Source organism: Mus musculus, chromosome 16 (assembly GCF_000001635.26).
Source record: "Mus musculus strain C57BL/6J chromosome 16, GRCm38.p6 C57BL/6J".
Taxonomy (NCBI): Eukaryota; Metazoa; Chordata; class Mammalia; order Rodentia; family Muridae; genus Mus; species Mus musculus.
In genome coordinates, this window is record NC_000082.6 from 89,964,341 (window position 1) to 89,981,137 (window position 16,797).

General features: G+C 48.7%; 1 protein-coding gene across 6 annotated transcripts in view; it reads right to left on the reverse strand.

The window, feature by feature from the left end:
- Tiam1 (T cell lymphoma invasion and metastasis 1) overlaps positions 1 to 16,797 on the reverse strand; it is a 358,490-nt gene that overhangs the window by 177,230 nt on the left and 164,463 nt on the right. Inside the window, exon 3 of one of the 6 annotated variants that reach the window (XM_017316936.2) lies at positions 15,643 to 15,739. The exons of 4 other annotated variants lie outside the window; for them this stretch is intronic. The gene's annotated coding sequence lies outside the window, so the exon portion shown is untranslated. Of the gene's footprint in view, positions 1 to 10,243; positions 10,360 to 15,642; positions 15,740 to 16,797 lie in introns of those variants that run through there. One more of the 6 variants, NM_001145886.1, reaches the window with a different exon arrangement.

Sequence of the window (16,797 nt, forward strand, 5' to 3'; positions counted from 1 at the left end):
GAAGGGTGTTTAATCTCAGTATCGGCAAGCACCGGCCTACCCCAGAGCAGGAAGGGTGTTTAATCTCAGTATCGGCAAGCACCGGCCTACCCCAGAACAGGAAGGGTGTTTAATCTCAGTATCGGCAAGCACCGGCCTACCCCAGAGCAGGAAGGGTGTTTAATCTCAGTATCGGCAAGCACTGGCCTACCCCAGAACAGGAAGGGTGTTTAATCTCAGTATCGGCAAGCACCGGCCTACCCCAGAACAGGAAGGGTGTTTAATCTTGTTCCAGTTTTATCAGAAGAATGTGACAAATCGCTAACGGGTAAAAAACGAGCTCCACGGTCCACGTGGAAAACGCATCGCTCCCTAAGAAGTTTCTTCAAGTTTTATCTTATTCCCAATTCACATATAGCGGCATAAATTTGTCAGGTACGAGGTAATGTCCCCATGCCTGTGTATGGAGCACGATGCTCAAGTCGGGGTGATTAATAGATCCGCCACCTCAGTGCATCTCACTGGCTCTGGTAAACATTCAACTCCCTGCTGCCCCGCTGCCTTGAAGGATACAATGCATCATTGACTACTGTCTGCTGTGCCCTAGATTCTTGAACTAACTGTGGCTTTACATGTACCCTTTGGCTACTCTCTCCCTCCCTGCCCCCCGCCCCCCCCAGGCTTCCTCCAGCCCTTGGTGACCATTATTATACTATCTGTCCCAGGGTGAATGAGAATGTCCCCCACATACACTCCCACATCTCAATGCTGAGGTCCCAGCTGGTGGCACGGTTGGGGAGGTGGCAGAGCCTTGCTGAAGGAAGTGAATTGCAGGCAGGAGCCAGGCTCTGAGGCTTCATAGCGCCTCACCACTTCTAGTTCACTCTCTCTGCCTCTGCTTTTGCCTAAGGATGGGACCCCTCAGCTTTTTGGTCTGGTTACCTCCCTTCACCTCCCTGAGTCCCCCATGAAGGACTCCTCCCTCTCTACAACCATAAGCCATAGGAGTTGCTTGAAAACATAATAAGGAGAGCTTAAAGGGCCTTTGGGACAGGCAGTTGGAGGCAATGTCACCGGGTGGGCTGTAAGAGTTCATCACTGGGCTTTAATTCCTGTTTGCTTTATTTCCTGTGGGTGGATAAAGATGTGACCCACCAGCTTCTTGCTCCTGCAGACAAGTCTCACCGTTATAGAATCTAACCTTCTGGGACCAAGACTCTTTCTCCATGAGTCCTTGGGTCATGACGTTTGTTTCAAAGCAATGGAAAGTAACTAAAACTCTATCCCAAGAAGTGTGTCCTGTAACTCTCGAATCCCACAGACTTTCAGTTCTTCCTTCTGAGGTGATTTAATTTCTCCCTGGAGGAGAGAAAAGGTGGTGGCATTTGTCTGGTGTTTTACCCAGTTCTGCCCAGGAGGTGGCTGGCTCAGTTTTGATGAAGCCCCACAGAGGCACCACCGGATGAGCCTCTGCTGGACTGAGTCAGCTCTCATCCCCCTCCCTGTATCTCAGGCCTGAAAGTGGAGCTCCCTATGGCTGGTTCCAGAGACCACCAGAGACTCCTTGAAGTCTAGCCTGAGACATCCATGAGGATATAATTAGCACCTAACACCTGCTGTTGTCATTTAGTGCCTGAGAATTTTCAAAAGACCCGGACGAACAAATGCTGACACTGGGAAACCTACCAACACCTGAACAGAGAAGCCTCTGGGCTGAGTGGCCCTCTCAGAAGAACACTACTTCTCACCAAACATGTGCTCCTGTGGTTGGAGGGCTGTTCAGGGAGAGCCAAGCTGGAAGACCCGCCACACATCAGACCAATGACCAGCCTTCTTCAACTTCCCAGCATCTTAACCTGAAATTTAACATTTTTCCTTCTCTCTGAAAAAGTCATATGCATTTAGGAAAAGAAAGCAGAAATGTAGTTATGACCCTCACCGGAGGCAACAGACTTGGGCATAAATATATAGTATTTCTGAGCCAAAGAAACCATGTCCAGTAGAGGGGGTAGCATCTGGTCCTCAAGCGTTTCTCCAGATCAGCATCACCATGGGGGTGAGACTAACTGATCCAAGTCACAAAAATACTCTGGTGTTAGTCAAAGTGAAAACACCCTGTATGATATTTTTGAGACATCGAGACTTTGGTGCCCTTAAAAGCTCTCTGCATAGCAGCTGGATGCTGCCACGGGAGCCAGCACAATTAACATGGTAGCAAACCACACGGAGAAAAACACGGAGAAATACCCAGAAAAGGCTCGACCTCTCTGTTACCAAACTGTGTCAGTTAAGTTCATGAATACCAGCTGGCTGTGGCAGGAGGGTATGTAATTCCAGCAGTTTGTAGTCTACAGCTGGAGGTCAGGACTCCCAGCTACCATAGACTAGAGGGCAAGACTAAAAGGAAAGGAAAAGGGAAAAACAACCATGCTGAGGTTTGCCCATGCCTAACCTTGGCAAAAATTAGTCAGCTCAGTCCTTAGCTTGCTGTTGCATACATTAGGTTTTTAAGAGTGGACTTTAGAGCCGGGCGGTGGTGGCACACACCTTTAATCCCAGCACTCGGGAGGCAGAGGCAGGCGGATTTCTGAGTTCAAGGCCAGCCTGGTCTACGAAGTGAGTTCCAGGACAGCCATGGCTACACAGAGAAACGCTGTCTCGAAAACAAACAAACAAACAAAAAACAAAAACAAACAAACAAAAAAAAGAGTGGACTTTAAACCTTTCTGTCCTGTTCAATGCAACAGTGTCATTGGTAAAACACGGTCCTCTGGATTTCTCTTTAAGGATCAGGGATCTAGCCAGCTTTCCCCACTCTACCACAATTAATGGAGGTAACATCCACAGCCTAGAGCTGGAGGAGGACTCCCAAGGACAAAGTCTGAAGTGTTCACACCAGCCTGCTTGGTACCTAACAACGACCTGTCTGCAGTGAGGCTGGAGAGCAGTGTCCACCTCCTTATATCAGCTGATGCCCCTTGAGGGTGTTGGGCAACAGCCAGTATGTACAGTTCTAAATACACATCTCATCAGTCCGGTGGGACCACGGAAGGGAAGCGGGCACCATGGAAAGGTGTCCTGTAGCTAGCTACAGACTAATTGTCAAAACCAATCGTTTATCTCTGAAACGGGTCCGAGGGCTAAATACGAATTCATGCCTCCTGCTCTGGTGCTGGGTGGTCTGTGGATCGGCTAGGAAACAAGGAATGTTTCAGGGTCCTTATCGTGGCCCAGAAGAGGCCTTCCTCCTCTCTGAGAGATGTCCAGGTTTCTTCACCCTCACAGGCAATGTCTTATGTACAGTACAGGTACTAGTTAAATCTCATTTGATAGGAGAATATTCACAGGCTCACATGAAACCCTGTGCAACCCAACTTAACAATTCCTTATGGCATATTCTCTCTCTCTCTCTCCCTCTCTCCCTCCCTCTCTCTCTCTCTCCCCTCTCTCCCTCCCTCTCTCTCAAATGAATGCTTGATAAAGATGTGGGGCTTTCCTCAAAGAATATAACATCAAAGAAAGAGGCCAAGAGGACACTAATGGCCTTTCGTGCTACCTCCAGAGTGCCCTGCTGGGACAGTGTGGGCAGTTCCCCGGAATCCGAGGCTTCAATTTTCTCAGCGATCAAATCACGCTGTCCAATTTACTCCTTTCCGTACCCCTAGTTCTATCTCCCAACTATATTTTTCCATGATTTGAAAACTCCAATTTCTGTCACTAACTCAATTTAGATTTCCTCACAGAAGAACCACTTTTAACACATCAAAATAAAAAGTTTCAGACTTGCCAGTGGCCCACATACTAGCAACTGAAGCCAGATCTGTAACACGAAGGGTGATGGGGGAAAGACAGGAAAGGCAAGGTGGAGGGAAAAACCCAAGATCCCTTAGTGACCGTAGTACAACATATGGGACCAGATGCCATCCTGCCCACGTGCAAGCAGTGGGCCCGTGGATTCCAAGGATGCTCTGCGCTCTTCACAGGAGGTGCATGTGGCTTGTGGAGGCAGAACATCTGGGCTTTCCCTGGTGTGGGATCTCTCAGACACCTCTCTGCTCAGCAGTAATGAGCCATAATCATTGTCGTGGGCACTGAGAGTAAGACACCACAGAAGACCTGAAAGACAAGGATTAGGGCACAGCCCTGCCTCCCCTCAGGGAAGTGATGGACTCTTGGGTGGGTGGGAGAATTCCCACTGAGGAGGGCACACTGAAAGAGGCAAGAGCATGAAAGACAACTACTTCCTCCAGCCAGGCTGCAGCAACAACCAGACACGTGCCAAAGACCGCCACATTCTTTCCCCTTCAGTGAAATGAGGAGGGGCGGGGATAACTATTGGCAAAGAATGCATGGATTTATGGGGTTACAGGACACATGCCCAATACTTCTCTAAGTGGTAAGGAGGAACATTAATATGCCCAGATCGTTTTCAGTCATGCAGCAACCCCAGAGAGTACCTCAAGCAACCTCGGTGTCTGCGATGTGACCATGTGAACAGAACTGCTTTGACCATGACCAGGTGCAATTCAGGCTCTGGGTGTGGGCTGGGTGGGGATAGGAGGACCTATAAGACTTAAGAGCTAAAAACAAGAGTTGGTTAAGCCCTCCCAGAAAGCCCCTACTATGAGGTAGCAACAAAAACAGCTTTGCAGGAGAGCAATGGAGACACACACACAGTCTGAACAATTCAAACACATTTGTATCTGTTAATCGTGGACTAGAATTATTTCATACCTTCCAAATTAGACATACTGCAGGGTACTACAAGAAAAGGAGATGGGACTCTCCGTAATTTTGGATAAGGAAAGAGAAACCAAGCCGCAGGGAAGGCATGAACGAAAAGGACCACAGCCTAAGGTCTAAGGTGCAACACGTCACACCTGACAGAGTTCTCAGGTAATCAATTAAAATTAAGCAGCTTCTTATAAATGATAGCTACAGACTGCCCTGAGGATAACTCGCTGGTCTTTCCCTCTCGTCTAGGAATGTAGACGTTAGCTAGCTCGTAGCATCCCTAGAATGCCTCGCCACTATTTCCTCTGAAATCAGTTCTTTCCAATCAGGAAACACACCATCTCAGATATAAGACTTGTAGTAAGGTGACAGACACACGGGGAGGTCCCAGGTCCTGGTAGGAGGGAGGGGACAAGGTGGATGGAGTGCGCCGCTGGCTTAGTCAGGCTCACAGACATAAGCAAAGGCAGCTTCACCCAGACCAGCTAGTAAAGGCCCCTGCGTGCTCCAGCACTCAAGTCGCCAGCATACGATGCTTCTCCACAAACTGACCAGGGAAAGCACCACACGCATACACAAGCTGGGGCTCCAACACAGTACAGGGGGGAAGTAATATCCATTCAGCAACTGCAGAACTCATAAGCAAATCATGAGAAGTGGGTGCACGAGAACCGTCTCGGCCCAGCCATAGACAGGCAAGGGGCTGGACACCCAGGACAGGAGGCTCAAGGCAATCTCACTCACCAGCTGCCAGCATCCTCCCAGATAACTACTGTGGAAGACTCAGCCAGGTGGCAAGGAAGCCTGCTGGGGACACTGGACAGAGGCATGCAAACCAAGAAATCATTTCAGCAAGCTTGTTATAGACAAAGCTTTCCCTAGGGCCTACCACTGAAATCCCATGAAACTAACACTGGGCCTCTGAACCACAGCAGAGCATCATGGCTTACACTTGCTCGTGGATATTCGTTGCAGCCCAGAGGTGGGAACAATCCAGGCACCCACAGAGCCTCAAGGTTTTACTGGTGTGAACAGGCACCATGACCAAGGCAACTCTCATAGGGACAACATTTCATTGGGGCTGGCTTACAGGTTCAGAGGTTCAGTCCATTATCATCAAGGTGGGAACATGACAGCGTCCAGGCAGGCCTGGTGCAGGAGGAGCTGAGAGTTCTACATCTTCATCTCAAGGCATCTGGTGGAAGACTAACTTCCAGGCAGCTAGGACTAGGGGATGAAAGCCCACACCCACAGTGACACACCAAGGCTCCACCTCCAAATAGTGCCACTCCCTGGGCCAAGCAGATACAAACCATCACACGCAGCCAGGTAAGCTGATAAGTAATAAGTAGGATATGTAGGATACGCATAGCCATTGAAAGGCTGACATTTTTAGAAGCAACACATCATCAATGGCCCTACATTTCATCATTCCAGGTACACAGAAAAGTCTTGGCATAGATAGCATGCAGTGGTTTGAGAGAGAAAGGCTACCACGGGCTCTTCTGTCGACTGCTTGGCCCCTACTTGGTAGGACTGTTCTGGGAAGGGTTAGAAGGTAAGGCCTTGTTGGTGGAGGTATGTCACTGAGAAAGGCTACCACGGGCTCTTCTGTCGACTGCTTGGCCCCTCCTTGGTAGGACTGTTCTGGGAAGGGTTAGAAGGTAAGGCCTTGTTGGTGGAGGTGTGTCACTGAGAAAGGCTACCACGGGCTCTTCTGTCGACTGCTTGGCCCCTCCTTGGTAGGACTGTTCTGGGAAGGGTTAGAAGGTAAGGCCTTGTTGGTGGAGGTGTGTCACTGAGAAAGGCTACCACGGGCTCTTCTGTCGACTGCTTGGCCCCTCCTTGGTAGGACTGTTCTGGGAAGGGTTAGAAGGTAAGGCCTTGTTGGTGGAGGTGTGTCACTGAGAAAGGCTACCACGGGCTCTTCTGTCGACTGCTTGGCCCCTCCTTGGTAGGACTGTTCTGGGAAGGGTTAGAAGGTAAGGCCTTGTTGGTGGAGGTGTGTCACTGAGAAAGGCTACCACGGGCTCTTCTGTCGACTGCTTGGCCCCTCCTTGGTAGGACTGACTGTTCTGGGAAGGGTTAGAAGGTATGGCCTTGTTGGTGGAGGTGTGTCACTGAGAAAGGCTACCACGGGCTCTTCTGTCGACTGCTTGGCCCCTCCTTGGTAGGACTGTTCTGGGAAGGGTTAGAAGGTATGGCCTTGTTGGTGGAGGTGTGTCACTGAGAAAGGCTACCACGGGCTCTTCTGTCGACTGCTTGGCCCCTCCTTGGTAGGACTGTTCTGGGAAGGGTTAGAAGGTAAGGCCTTGTTGGTGGAGGTGTGTCACTGAGAAAGGCTACCACGGGCTCTTCTGTCGACTGCTTGGCCCCTCCTTGGTAGGACTGTTCTGGGAAGGGTTAGAAGGTAAGGCCTTGTTGGTGGAGGTGTGTCACTGAGAAAGGCTACCACGGGCTCTTCTGTCGACTGCTTGGCCCCTCCTTGGTAGGACTGTTCTGGGAAGGGTTAGAAGGTAAGGCCTTGTTGGTGGAGGTGTGTCACTGAGAAAGGCTACCACGGGCTCTTCTGTCGACTGCTTGGCCCCTCCTTGGTAGGACTGTTCTGGGAAGGGTTAGAAGGTAAGGCCTTGTTGGTGGAGGTGTGTCACTGAGGAATACCTGGGCTCTGAAGTTTCAAAATGCCCACCTCAGATCTAGCTTGTTGCTTTCTGCTTCCAACTTTCGGATAAGTTGTAAGCTCTTAGCTACTACTGTTCCGGAGCCATGGTCCACACAGCCATTGCCACACATGGCCATGGTGGGCTAGCCCTCTCAGACGGTAGGTAAGCCTCCAATTAAATCTTTGTGTTTTAAGTTGCTGAGGTCATGATGTTTTTTTGCAGCAATAAGGCAGTAACTGAGACAAGCAGCAATGGTTGCACAACATAAGATATGTAATTCATGTCGTTGAACTATATATTATATATTGTATATTGTATATTTAAAGCATTATTAATTAGAATAGCAGTAACTGTTAAACAGATTTTAAGCTTTTTATAATTTTATGAAACGTGAAAACTTATTTGGATCAGGTGTACGTTGTTTTCGAGCGGAGCCCCACCTCACTGAGGGCTCTGGAGAGCATAGCCCTGCCCCTCCCAGGGCTCTGCAGAGCGGAGCCCCGCCTCTCTCAGGGCTCTGCAGAGTGTAGCCCCACCTTATTTCCTGGCTGTCCCTTCTCTCTGTCACATCACCTTTGTCTTCACCTCCACCTCACACCCAGAAGACTCTCTCACTGAATCAAGTGAGACTGTCTCAAGTATCAAATTAAATCTTTCAAAATGATAAAGATTCAAAGAGGCCTGCCCTGTGGCAGTATGCCAGCTGTCAAGGCAAACATTGCATATTTCATGGGGCCTTATGTCCAACAACCTTTGTGAATCCCAAATTTCAAAGAAGATTGAGAAACCAGAATGGGTTGCTCATGAGGGATCAGAGTGAGAGAAATGAATCAAATACGAATTATTAACTAGGAACATTTGTATGAGACATGTTCAGCCCACACTCAGGCCCTCTTAACAGCTGTGACCATAGGGGCAAAGACACAGAAGATGCCAGGCAGCTTAAGTGAGAGCTCTGGACAGCACCGGACTCTCAGGCCCCCACCTGTATAACAGGGGCACAACAATAACAATGTTTCCCTGAGTTGGTGTGAGATCGTTTCTATGAGGAATCGCTCGCTTCTTGTCCACTTTCTCCATACAAACCACTACACTCATATCGGTACCTGGTCCTCGGGACTAATTCAGCACAGATCGGTGACTAGATCCATTTTCATTTTACAGGCAGAGATTAAAGCACAGAAAGGCCCAGTGAAAGTCCAAAGCCACCCAAAAGGAGGAATTGGGTCTGAAATTCTAACCTAGCCTTTGTGAAGCTGGAATCCAGCCCTCCCCAGCCCCACCACTACACCTGCGTGGCCAACCACCCTGCCCTCAGGAACTGCAGCATAGTCACAGCCCAGGGGTTTCCCCTTTACAATCCTCGTCTCTGGTGGCATCATCTTCGGGTTCTACGTATAGAATTCAGAACACTTATCATGCCTCCCAGAGCCTGCTTCCCCACAAGGACCTCATCCACCTTTCAGGGCCAGATGCAGCCTGTGGGAAGCATGGGCAAGGGTTTGTTACAAAGCTCCGTCACGTGAGTCATCACGGCGTCTACCAGAGATGCGTGGAGAAGATATGGAACCTGAGCGAGCCAAGTTGGGTAATGAGCAAGACGATGAGTAACGCCCTGGTAGGAAGTGGGTGAATGTGTTCTCTGGGCCTGTTCACTAAAGCAAGGTCTGCAAGAGCCAGCTCACAGGCTGGCGGGTAAGGCTGGGTCGCTCGGTGGCTACTTTATACTGACCTATTTGCAACAACTGCCTCATGTCCTGATGCTGCATTTCCTGCACGCAATGAGCAGAATCTCTATTCAACCATCTCAGACACTCTCAGACTTCCCAGAGAAACAAGGCAGGCGGCCCACACAAGGAGGGGGCTGGTGGTATGCCATTCCTGGTGCAGGTCCTAGGAGGAACCCATCCCAAAATGCTGTGAGGTAGACCCTACCAGAAGGCTGACAAACATCTTACCGCATCACCTGAACCCCCAAAGCTAGCCTCCATCCTCCAGTGCGTGGTGGTCGCCAAGAGGAACAATGTCTCATTTAGGGGCCCCCAGCGCTGCTAGGCTGTCAGTATCTGACTTTTACCTTCTCGGCGGCCACGCAACCACACGCCTTGCTGAAAGCTCAGACTTGTGATTCAGACCTTCTCTGGGCTCTCAAGGCCAGGCACCTGGGAACCTTTGTTCTCTTCCTGGCCACAGATGAGCTTGGCTTATTAGAGAACAGCTGTAACCCTGACAGGTGTAACTTTCCACCGGGAAAACTGACTCAGATCAGCTGCTGAGGCCAGCTGCCTCCAGGAGGGATAACCACCAGCCACCGCTCCCTCAAAGCCCACCTCCCCAACCCCACAAAAATCGCAGGTGTCTGTTCACACGCTGCCCGTTCCCACTTTGACAGATTTATATGAGCATACCGGCTCAGGCTGTTGCAATGACCACAAATGATATCCCTGGCCCTTAGCAGTAATTTTGGGTTTTGTTTTCCTAAGGACATGCCACCAACTAGATCAACGGCCCGTGGAGACTTGTTCCTGCCTGTGCAGATATCTGATGTTAGGCTTTAGATCCTTGCTCAAAGACAACTCTAACCCCTACCACGTCTTCTTTCTTTATGCTTTCTCAAAATACATTAACACATTATAAACATGTTATACTTTGGCTGTATTTGTTTATAGATCACACACACATACACACACACACACACACAACTAGACCAAAAGCTCTACAAACACAGCTACCCTTGACACTTCTGCTCACGGTAGACGTGCCTAGACTAGTGCTTGCTACCCTCAGTAAATGACTGACTCATCACCACCTGACAGCCACTCCACATCAGAAGCACAATCCAAAACAGCCAAGCCTAAGTCTCTCACCCAAGTCTCTCCTGTAACCACAGAAGCCACTTCAGTCGGAAACAGAAACAGCAAGGACAGGGACGGACTAGGACGAGAAATATGCAGCACTTAAGCATCACCTAAATAGGAAGGATTCCCGGCATGAATCAAAACACACGCTGAGCATTTTCCAAGGCTTGGCATGCTAGATCTTTGAAGAGCATAGCTTAAAAACAGAATGGGAGAATGGTGCTACTAATTCCTGTGCGCTATCAGAATCCTCATCCCAGCTTCAGCTCAGCAGCCCCACATCCCCAGGCAACATATCAGGACATGGCATCCTCGGACCTTCAAAATCCACATCTTGAAAGTGAAGGCGGTGGAGTGGTTAGTTCATGACAACGGAGCCCACACACTTGGGATTAGCCCCTCGTGACCCATGTCTCATTTGTCCTTTCCACTGATGGAAGGCACAGAAGTCTAGGAGGAAGTGGGCCCTCACCAGTGAATTCTGCCAGCACCCTTATCTTAGGCTCTTCAGCTCTGAGACATTAAAGAAACAAAACGTTTGCTATTTGCCCAGATTATGGAACTCTGTAGAGACTAGAACGCAACCCAAGCAATCTTCACATGGGTGGCCATGGACTGAGGGCTGGAGAGGTGGCACTCCTCTTGCAGAAGATCCATAAGAGGCAGACTTGTCTTCAAAAACAGCTAATGGGCCAAGGGCTAGCAACCTGTAGACCTTCCCTATCTTGTCAAAACACTTGCGGTACTTGCCTATTTGCCCAAAGCCTGAATCCTAGACTTTCCTAAAACTTGACTCTTTATTATATCTGTCTGTCCCCTTTGGACACTCCTCAGATTGATAATGATCCCAGAAGAGAAAGTTTCTTAGCAACTTACAAGAAGGACTCTCTCCGGTAAGCATCCCAGTGAGTAGGTAACTCTTGTGTAAACAAGAAAAGTTACAAGGAGTGATGAAGGATTTCCTTGGTAGCTGGGACATCTGGGAACCCTGACACACAGGTCTGCGGGTGCTGATGCAACCTCACGCACCTCAGTGGCAGTCCCTTTGACCTAGTCAGGGCTTTGCTCCAACCTGCTCGGTGCCAAGAAGCACCAGACCCGACACCGCCCTGCAAGGGAATTGCTCGTGGATGAGCAAAGCAGCTGACTTGGAGTGAAAAGACTACTATCCCAGAAATGCCTGCAGGCGAGTGTTGGCGCTGTAAAGGGCTGCCAGATCTGAAAGTAGGGATGGGAAATGCCCCACCACCAAAAAATGAACTCTAGGAAAAATAAAAGAATCAAATTCCCTCTGGCAACCCCTTGGGACTCATGCTTAACTACTGGAAGGATAATGAGATAACACACCGTAAACAAATAAAAAACCCACAGGTGATAACATACCATTATGGTATGATAACATACTTCACATAGACCCCTAGGCCAATTATTAAGCCATTAGACTTCAAGCCTGAAGAGTTGGATCCAATGAGGACTGTGTCCACCAGCACTTAGTTGCCCATCTCAACAGAAAGAACCCTGTTTCTCAGGAAGAGTCGTTCTACTTAGTAAAGACCCATGCCCCTTTATCCCACTAAAGGAGAATAGAGACTTTAAACAATGTGAGACCGATCTTCAACACCTTCCCTTCCTTCCTACCCCAGAGGAAAGGCTCAAACTGTGTTTCCCCCTGCGGAGGTTCCTCTGGGGCCAGTGGCAACTGGGTTTGTCAATGGCGCTCTGAATTCTGAAGAAGAACCTAAAGCTCTTCTCCCTGAAATGTGGCTGCTGGTGAGCCCTGGGTACGACTGTCTTAGTTAGGGTTTTATTGCTGTGAACAGATACCATGACTAAGGCAACTCTTATAAGGGAAATATATATTTAGAGGCTGGTTTACAGGTTCAGAGGTTCAGTCCATTATCATCGAGGTGGGAGCATGGTAGCATCCAGGCAGGCAGGGTGCAGGAGTAGCTGAGAGTTCTACATCTTCATCTGAAGGCGGCTAGCAGAATAATGACTTCCAGGCAGCTAGGATGAGGGATTTTTGGGGTCTTTTTTGTTTTTTGTTTGTTTGGTTGGTTTGGTTTAGTTTGGTTTTTGGTTTTTTCAAAACAGGGTTTCTCTGTGTAGCCCTGGCTGTCCTGGAACTTACTCTGTAGACCAGGCTGGCCTTGAACTCAGAAATCCGACTGCCTCTGCCTCCCAAGTGCTGGGATTAAAGGTGTGTGCCACCACGGCCAGGTTTAAAAAGAAGGTCTTAAAGCCCACACCCATAGTGGCACACCTACTCTAACAGGGCCACACCTTCTAATAGTACCATTCCCTGAGCCAACATATACAATCCACAACAATGACCTTCAAGCCTGCTCAAATGACCTGACTCTTTTCCTCTATTCTTATCCTCAGGGCAGCCATTGAGATCTATAGCTTACCTTCCATGAGGTGGGGGGAGGGGGGCCTTTAAAATAGATGTGCTTTCAGCTTCCATTTGAAAGTTCTTATGTTCTTATATTAATGAGACTAGGAAACCCAAGAGGGGACTTGATTTCCCGTGTTTCCTATGGTGACCATGAAGGCACAACAAAATTCCAGTAACAGTTGGTGATGTGCACAGGACATGCCAAAGCATCTCTGAAGAGAAAATGTGAGCTCCTTCATCCACCTTGCCACAGGGCCATAAGACGCTTGCTCAGTGCTCTGGGTCCCTGGGAGAAGCAGGAAACAAGAGCATCTTTATGTCCCTTCTCTCTCGTGTTTTAATAGCTGACTGACAGTCATGTGGTAGGAGCTACACAGGGCTAAGTTTAATGCCCTGTGTTCTCTCCCTGGGCACAGGATTCCCTCGGAGAACCTGAAGATTTTGAATCAGGTTTTTGGGAAGTGACAAGAGACAGCCGCTCAGTGCTGTCAGGCCTGGCACTGCTTTAGACCACGGGGTCCTGGGCAGTTGCTTTTGTAACTGGGTAAAAGCACCACCCAAGGCTGCCAAGGTGTGAAAGTAACAACTTTCTAACAGGTTGATTTCTAAGGCTTCCATCCAACCCAGAGGGTCAGAAGTCTGTGGGGGTCTCAGCCTATTCCATGGTGAACAAGGGGTGCCAAGATCACTTCTTACTCTGTTGCTGCTGCTGTTGCTCTTGTTGTTGTTGTTTAAAGAAAAAAGGGGCACTGTCCACATTTAATCTGTGAGATTTAGGGGCTGTGTTCTGATGGAGGATAGTAACCATGTGGCTTTGTATCCATCTTGGTTGGTGACCTCATCAAGACAAAGACCACTTGACTTTCTTACCATCTTTGTCAAAGCAACCACATAGCATAAATCGAAATGGTAACAGAGTGGAGTGCAGTATGGAGTTAAGCAGTATGCAAGTACTACAGGCTCTCTTACAAAACCTGTCTTAGGCAGCGAGTCCCTACTGGTCCTGCAGTCCTATGGCCGACAGGTAAGACTCTAGGACACACTCCTCTCTAGAGCAGAGAGTGCATGGTGCTCACAGCTGCAGGGGGTTGAGGTCCACCAGGACCTGAGAAGATCACCACACCTAGTATTTCCTAATATTTAACTAACTCTCTCTCTCTCTCTCTCTCTCTCTCTCTCTCTCACCATCCCACATCCCATCCATCATGAATTAGCCAATCACATCAGACTGTGATGCTATGCTCTCACCGTGGGGTGAGACAGTCACCACCCTCCTATAGGATAAAAACCAAGTGGCCTGCCCACCTTGTGTGCCTGCTTACCCAGGGTTGGTCACCGTACACCTTTCTGAAAGCTGAGTTGCCTTGCTGAGTTATTTTTGTGGGAGAGACACCAGAAACACTCCTTCCCAATATCATCTATGGCAAATGGCTCACAACTGTCCAAGGATACAGCCTAGGATGATGTATGGCCCTCTTCTGACCTCCATGGGCACCTGCGCTCAGTGAGCATACCCCTACACACACACACACACACACACACACACACACACACACACACACACAGAGAGAGACACGTACAGAATTAAAAGTAAGTCCTTAAGAGACTGAACATACATATATAATAATAAAAGGAAAGAAGGAAAATAGAAACTGTATTTGTATTCTAGCCTTAAAATCCCCTCCTTCAATTTGCTCAGCTGTGTTTCAATCAGACCCTTTTGGCATAAAACCCACACTCATTAAATTTAACAGACCACTTTCATTCACACCTGAACCCAGACAGTTATCTATGGCTTTAAAAAAAAAAAAAAAAAGAATCGGAGGCAAACAAAAGACACATGTGCACAGTCACAGGCTCACTTAAAATTCACGATCGGAAACCACTAATGTCAAGTGTGTCTTTAAAAGTCATTAGCAGTCACCTGGAAATCTCCAGTTTCTTAACCTGCACACTGATCAAGTTTACATGTTCTCTTTCTACCCAAATCTCCAGGCGTTTTTTCTCATTTCTTCTGTCCGCAGACAACCTTTTATCTAATTCTTGGAGAAACTCAGAGTGACTTCCACAAACTTGAAAGGCTACATAGCCCCCAGCAAGGCTCTGTCTGCATCTACACACTCCCAACTTCTTGTACACATAGGTAGCAATCATATCTAGAGCCAGACTCACCAACTGAGACTCCTTCCCACCCCACCCAGACTCAATCAGTACTCCACACATCGTTCTCAGTGTGCTCAAATTATAAATACACAAATCGCTCTGTTCTTGCTTTCTCATCCAAAAAGTCTTGGGGTTGCTTGTTGGGTTAGTCAGGGTTCTCTAGAGTCACAGAACTTATGGAATGTCTCTATAGATTAAGGGGAATTAATGGAATGACTTATAGGCTGCAGTCCAGTTAACACAACAATGGGCAGCTATGAATGGAAGTCCAAGAATCTAGTAGTTGCTCAGTCCCACAAGGCTAGGTGTTTCAGCCGATCTTCTGTATAAACTGGAATCCTGAAGAAGTGGGTTCCAACAGATGTGCTGGCACATAAGTGCAACCAGACAAGGAAGAAATGCTTCCTTTTTCCATTGTCCTTATGTAGGCCTCCAGCAGAAGATACGGCCCAACTTAAAGGTGTGTACCACCAGGCCTGAATTTGGAACTTGCTCTGTCCCAGGCTGACCTTGAACCCAAAGATCTGCTTGCCTCTGCCTCCAGGGATTAAAGGTGTGTACAACCTTGCCTGGGCCTAAGCTTTTCTTGGCTGCTATGCCTCAAGCTCTGGATCACAGGCGTCCCTCCATCTATAGACTATACTTCATTCCAGAAGCAGTCAAGTGGACAACCAGGAATAGACCTCACACTCATTGTCAACTGGGCCCTATTCTTTTCCCTTTCTCTTGACTCCAAGGCATCTAGACTGCCGTCCACTGCCATGTTCCTCTCCGACCTACAAAGTGGCAAACCTAATGCTTCTTCCTCTCCATCTTCGCCATGGTTGACGCAACCTTATGCACTTACAATGCTATGATTTCTGCCCTTGCCAGCCGCCATGATCCTTCGATCCCGCCAGTTGCTTCTGCTGACTCCTCTTCTCCGTATTGGACAGTTCTGGAGCCTCAAGAAGACAAAGATTGCCTTTTCAGTCTGCACTCAGTGTTTCGGGATGGGATACGCACTGACCCAGATCCTATTTCAGGGAAGGACTTGCTCTCTCAGGGAAGGACTATGAATAGTGGGCACCCCATGGTGACTGAATCAGGAGGGGTAGAGGCATCCAGAGATCAACTATGACAGGTGCTCTTAGCTCACTGACAGGTGGCCCTATAGAACAGTGTGATGTCTCTGCCCAAGCATGCATCCTCTCCCCACCCATTCTAAAAGGCTGATTCTCCTGAGAACGATCTTCCTCCTAAATGTCACCATCTTACTGTCCTCGGAGATCCCAGCCTGCCTCATGACTATCAAATACCAAGACTTCCTGGTATCTCTCCACAGGCGTCGGGACACTGCCTCTCCCTGCATGAGACCATGTTCAGATACCCAAGTGTGAGCTAATCCTTCCTTCCAGGCAACCTTCCCAGCCCAGCAAGGGGAACTCAACCCTCCCAGTGGCTCAGGCTGAACTGCAGCGAGGAGCGGTTTGCACATCTCTTTCGCAACCCACATCAAATTAGTCAGAAAATTCTATTGCACCCTCTTCAAAGAAAGGAGCAAATCTGAATCTCTTTTCTCCGTACTTTGCAGTCAGCAGAACCTGGCCAGGACGCTCTCTACAGAATTATACAAAAGCTTCTTCATGGGGGTGGGGGTGGGAGCTGTCTCCCTTTCTTTTCTGCTCTCTGCAGCCCACTCTACTTGGATCTCTAAAACCATGGGTTGGATCCATGGTTCCTCTGCTCAGGGGTAAGAGCCTCAGCAGGCCCTGTAGAGCTGGACACCATCACTGCTTCTCTGCCTATGTCTCCTGTCCCTCCCATTCTTGTTCTTGCCAAGGAAGCCACACTTGCCCCACTTGATGCGACTGAACTTTCTGGACACTTTCTTTCTCAAACATGCCTGCCTGCTTTACGTCTTCATCAAGCAGTCCCCAAATTTCTTCCTCTTCCCCTCAGAATAGCCCATCCACCCAGAGAAGCTACTCTGTCACGTTGTCAGGAACACCCACCACCTCTT